The sequence below is a fragment of the Poecilia formosa genome, unplaced genomic scaffold (genome assembly GCF_000485575.1).
Source record: "Poecilia formosa unplaced genomic scaffold, Poecilia_formosa-5.1.2 Scaffold77, whole genome shotgun sequence".
NCBI lineage: Eukaryota > Metazoa > Chordata > Actinopteri > Cyprinodontiformes > Poeciliidae > Poecilia > Poecilia formosa.
The window spans coordinates 210,025-216,136 of record NW_006800016.1 but is presented as its reverse complement, the minus strand read 5'-3'; positions in this window follow the sequence as shown (position 1 = coordinate 216,136).

Here is a 6,112-nt window from a genome sequence, read left to right as displayed (position 1 = left end):
AGGTATCCGCGTAAAGAGCACGCGCACAGTCACGCACGCGGTGATGATGGATGAAAATTGGACAAAGCCGACGTTAACTATTGACTCTTGATGGATGATCCTGTCCGCTTCACTGAACGGCGAATTAACCGGTGACTCCAGCGAAGGATTGGTGGGCAATAATGAGGGTTTAGGTCCCTTATTGTATGTTGTGTGAAAGCTCCAACCCACTAAAACACAAACCTGTAACAGAGACATATGACTAACAAACAGGCATAACAGCGTCTGGAAACTTGATATGCACTTTTACGCAGAGGGCTGCGTCCAAATGCAGCGAACTGCATCTCACACTGCGGCTAGTTTGATGTGAACAAAGCTTGTTCACATTGTTCTCTCCCCCCCCCCCACACACACACACACACACACACACACACACACACACACACACACACATACACACATACACACGCAAGTACACGCACACACACATAGGCCACACACCATGACACAATCACAGCATGTTCTCACAAGACACCCATATCAGAAATCTGATTTCCACAGACTCGCTCCGTTTTCCTTCACTCATTCTCTCTTTTCGCTGCTTCCTTTTAATCTTTTTCAGAGTGTTTTTGTTTCTCCACCAAGAAACACAGAAATTCAGTAAAAAAGTTTCCATACCCCTTGAACTTGTCCGCATTTTGTCACCTATCAGAATGAGTAACTTCAAGGTTGGGATTTGATGTGATAGACTTTTAATAATAATAAATAATAATAATTTACAAATGCAATGTAGTCTGGTGGGATGAAAATCTGAAAAATCTGGTGTTCATCAACATTTTACCAAACCCTTCTTTATTCTGCAACAACAGCCTCAAGTCTTTTGGGGCAAAGCACAACTAAAACATTTGGAAGCAAAAACAAAGTCATCCAAAGACAAGTCCATTAGTGAACTTTGGATGAAATCAACCTTATTATTACATTTTGAGTTTCATATCAGATTACATTTGTACTTTAATCATCAGGTATTTGGACTTCAGACTTTGCTCTCTTCAGCATGGCATACAGGCAGTGTGCAAACTGCACTTTGCATTTTCATTTGCACTGATTCTAGCAATATTTCTCAAACATCCATCTAAGCCCTGGTTTCCTTTTGTCAACATTTGTTCACTGGTAGTGTGCTAACATCTGCGTGTGCATAAAAGTTTTCTTGCATCAAATAACTCCTTGAAGTCAGCAAACCTTTCACTGGTTTTAAATTAAAAACAAAAATAGCTTCCAAACCCTTTGCCTGTCGTATATGTCCATACCAACCATAATCATCGAGGCTGAAATTTTTATCCTTTCTTTGCAAAAATATCTCCAGCACATTCACACAGTAAACATCTCAAGTTTCCTCCATTATCTTTGTTTTGTAGTTGTATCTCCATTCCCTCAGATGACCTGTCTCTGCTACAGAACATCATCACCTCAGCATGATATTGCCACCACTAGAAGTCATTGTAGAGATGCTGAGAGAGATTATGAACCTTCTCAAGTCAGAGTAACGGGGCTAAATGCAAACGAAAGCCATACTTGTATAACTTCTTTTTTTTGTTTGTTTTTTGCACATTGTTTTTACTTTGCAGTCATGCGTCACTTTGTGTTGGCATTTAACTTTATTCTCTTTATTTAAATACATATAATTCTTTGGTTTTTATGATGTGAGAACATTCAAAGTGCACCGATTCTTTTGCAATCAGAGTTAAGCTGATTGTGCTAACATTCTGGCCACATCTCTTCTGCCGGTGGTCTGCTGAAAACGTCATTTCTCTCCAAAATGAAGAATCAGTCATGTCAGCAAATTCAAAGTGACCAGTTCAAAGACAAAAGAGCCGGCAAGGCATCTAGGGAATCCATCTTCGGCTTCGCTGCGGACCCTTTAACATATTGCCTTGACATAACAACGAAAATGCATCAAAGGGTTTAGAAGCAGAGTGACGCAGTGACAGCCTCACTCATCTTGTTTGTGTGCGTGTGTGTGTGTGTGTGTGTGTGTGTGTGTGTGTGTGTGTGTCGTTTCAAAGCGGGGATTGATAAAGAGCTCTGAACTGTGTGTGATGCTGCATGTCAGCACGCCGTGACAAAGCACGGCTCAGCATTCAGGTGCACTCATCCGTGCTCTGCTCCTCTTGGCCTCTCTCTCTCCACTCATTCCTTCCTCCACCCCCCACCCCCCATTTCTGTCTCTCCTTCATTTCGGGCAACTTTCGCTCCCAATCGCCCCCTTCTCCTCCTCCTGCAAGTCTGGCTTTTGTTCCTTTGTGCTGCTCGGACACATTCCTCAAGTCTGTTGAAGAGGAGGAGAGCATAATAGGAGAAGATGGATGGCAGAAGGAATATTTAAGTTAGGGAGAAAGTTAGAAATTTGAGTGCAAGTGATTTGAAAAAAAAAAAATCTTATTGTTGAGGAGAAAGTGAGTCGGTAAAGAGAGACAGGGAAATCTTGGAGATCAAAAACACAACCTGCAGTGTCAGATAGAGTTGAGAGGGAGTGAACGAAGAGAGACTCCTCTGTCTTTGAAGGTGTAAAAAGTATTGGATTGCTCCTCCGGTGCCAGCTTTAGCTGACTTGATCTTCATTTCCCCGTGTTTCCACTATTATTATCCCTCTGTGCTTCTTTGTTTGCTACAGTGTTCTTTCTCACACCGAGATTATCTTTTGTAACTGATATCATCACCTGTCATCACTGAAACTGACAGGCTGGCTTTGCCCCATGGAAATAAGACAAAGTCTACTGCTAATATCACCAACCAGGCACAGTCAAAGGCAGAAACACTTGCAGCGTTAGGAAAAATACCAAAGAAGCAGATATGTTGGCTAACATCAGAACTGGCTGATATTCAGCTTGGTGACAGGATCTGTCTGCAAATAAGACTTTAAGTGAAGGCAGTTACTGATTTGATGTGCGGCAGAGTTGCCACAAAACTGGATAGGCTTATTTTTAATCTGTTTAGAAAAGGTTCTGCGTTATGCGAGAAGTTGAAATGGATTGAGTTGAAAAAGCTTCGGAGAAAGTCAGATTTTACTATGTGTTCTGTTATCAAGTTAGATAATAAAAGTTTAGCTTTAGAAACTTATAAGTTTGTGGTTTTAAACCTTTTCAGAAAAAAAAAATAACGTAAACCTGTCTGGTTCTGTGTTTGGAAGCAATTTTACAATCTGTCTGATCTCTGGACTCCAGGAAATATCCACGGCCTTTTTGGTATTTCATATAAAAATACGCTTAGTTTAAAAAAAAAAAGGTGCAATGTCTTGCACCTATGCACATTTTGTCACTTTATGACCACATACTTTGGTACATATTAAATTTAAAACAAAACATTTTCAAGTGGAAGGAGCATTTTATATGTTGTGTCTATTTTTACTCTGGAACCATTCAGCAGTACTTTTCTAGAGTACAGAGGCTCAAACGTGGACAAATCCTAGTGATAGGTGGCTCAAAGTGATGACTCAGGGGGTGTGCATGGTATATGCTTTTCTGTTTTTAATTTGTAAAAAAAATTAATAAATAAAAAAAATAAAAAGTTGCATTCTTTTCTTTCAACCTTACATTTATGTACACGTGTAAAGGCCTTTCTGTCAGCCGGACACATAAAAAGTTTTTTGTGGACATCGCAAAACCTGACAGAGAATCTGTTCTTTAAAATGTGACAGACTCATTTTCAGATTTGAGTCTCGCAGAGCTCTGGTCCTTTTCTTCCTTAGTGGATTTATGGATTTCTATTCAAATCAGCCGGAGCCTCATATCAACACTGTCACCAGAACGACCCGCTCCATATCTCTGCTCTCCCTTCCTGCTGTGCTGCTTATTGTTTCCTATTTCCTTCCCTCATTCAAATGACTCAGGTTTGAACTGTATCTGCAGGACATCCAGGCTACTTATGGTGCCAAAGAGCTCTGATCTGGACCGTGAAGCAAACAAGGAACAGTCTGTGCCCTAATGATGGTGACCTCCTATGCTGGCTGAGGCCTTGTAAAATTCGTGTTTGAACTGTCGTTTCGGTAAAACGGGCGATACGTCTGCACAAGCTGCAGTTTGTCCATGTGAACGTAGAAGTGTTTCGCCTGCTGTAAAGTCACACTTCAGTGTCATTCTCCACTTTATCGTCTAGCTGACCTCCGGTAGAAGTTCTCACCCCGGTATCGTGAGTGATCCCAGATGTGAACTTGACCCTGGCCTTCCAAAGCACCAACTCCTGTCTGGAAGGGATTTTTACATGCAGTTTTTCCAATAAAGAAACTACCAGACAGGAATTATAAATGCATGCTCGTAAAAGCCTTTATGAATTAGTGAGGGTTTGTCGTTTGATTTACCTCAGTGCCAAGTGGAGGGGCTGGATGATCATTGGGAGATCAGAGTAGCTGACGAAACATTCATATTTTCTGAGATCATTGCTTTTGATGGCACAAAAAAAAACAAAAAAAAAATGACAAGCGAACGTCCTCCCTCCTCCAGAAATTACAGCCTCAGAAGCAGATTTTTTTTTTTTCCTTTTCCAGGGGTGAAAAACCAAGACATCTGTGAACCACTGCTTTGTTTGACTTTCACAACAGTTGCACAACAAACAGTCTGGGTGACATTCACACGCACACGCGCATTCATTTGCAGCCAAAAGTGCGTGTGCGCAGCACCGTTTCGCTGCTGGCATGCTGACCCAGCAAACCACATGGATTTGATTAGGGTGCTAAGGATGGCAGCATTTAACTTGGAAATAGGAGGCAGAGAATGTGGAAGGTTAAAGAGCAGAGAAGAGGAGATAAGAGCTGAGAGAGAGAGAGAGTGAGAGAGAGAGAGAAAATGCAGCTGGAACTAAAACGTCTCCTGTCTATCTATCTCTTTTTTCTATGTGTCTGTGTGTGTGAGATGTAGGCAAAGGTCAGTTTTGTTAAATCAATGCACCACATTCAGCACTTTACGCTCTTATTGGTAAACGTGTTAACAAAACGTATTTTATTGTTTAACAAAAATGTTGAATACATTAACTTTACTGCATTCATTTTTTTTTTAATCCACATTTTGGGAAGTTAATTTTTACATGATCACCCATGCCACAATTATTGAAACTCTTCAAAATCTCTACATTTTTAAAAAACTTTCTTTTAGATTTATGCTGTGCTTTTAAGTTTGACCACATTGTGGAGCAACTTTCTCCTTCGCTGGGTGTAAATATGACATGTAACACTCTAAGCTGGTCTTAGAAATGAAAACAGCAGCTAAAATGTTACTCTTTACGAGACAGGACACATGGTTTCAAGTAAAACTTAAAGTTCACTGTTTAATATCTTTCTACATCTTAACCTGGAGTGTTAATAAATGTGGGGGAGGTCAATATTATTCATACCGCTGGCATATTGATTGATTAATTTTACATATGTATGTATATATTCATATAATGAAGTTTGTTTCTGGAAGGAAATGAGACGGACGACTCTCAGAAGATAATAAAACAATGCAAAAGGAGTTTTCAACTTTTAAGTATTTTAGTTTACGTCTTGATAAACACGGCATACTGAACATTTCCATTTGATGATGACCTTTGAGATTGGAAGGCCTCTGACCATCACCCTCATCTTTAGCTCCCTCCACTGAAACTGGAATCAGAATACAAAGTATAATTCTGTCTGTACAAAATAATACCATCCACAAATTGACTGAAAGGAGTTTACAAGTGTTCAAAAACATGTGGAACTGGATCCACTTCCCCAGAAACAGTTAACTGAGATCATTAAACATGTCAAGCATGGCAGCTAGATGTACTGAAGACAACTTGCTGAGGTTCAAATTCAGTCAGAAGGAGGAATAAAGAGTTTCTAAGTGACTGTGAATGGTTGTCTCCTACGCTTCTGAGCTCGCCTACCAGATCAAGACCACACTTGTGTGGGCAATAACAAGATAATTTTCTATTTGGACAAAAAAAAAATCCTAAAGCAATAACATAGAAAGTAGGAGGCTGAAAGAATGACCTAATAACCTGCCCACACACATCATAATGTCCTTAGAAGGATTTTTTCTTTTGTGTGTGTGTGTGTGTGTGTGTGTGTGTGTGTGTGTGTGTGTGTGTGTGTGTGCGCTTGTGTGTGTGCCTGTGTGTG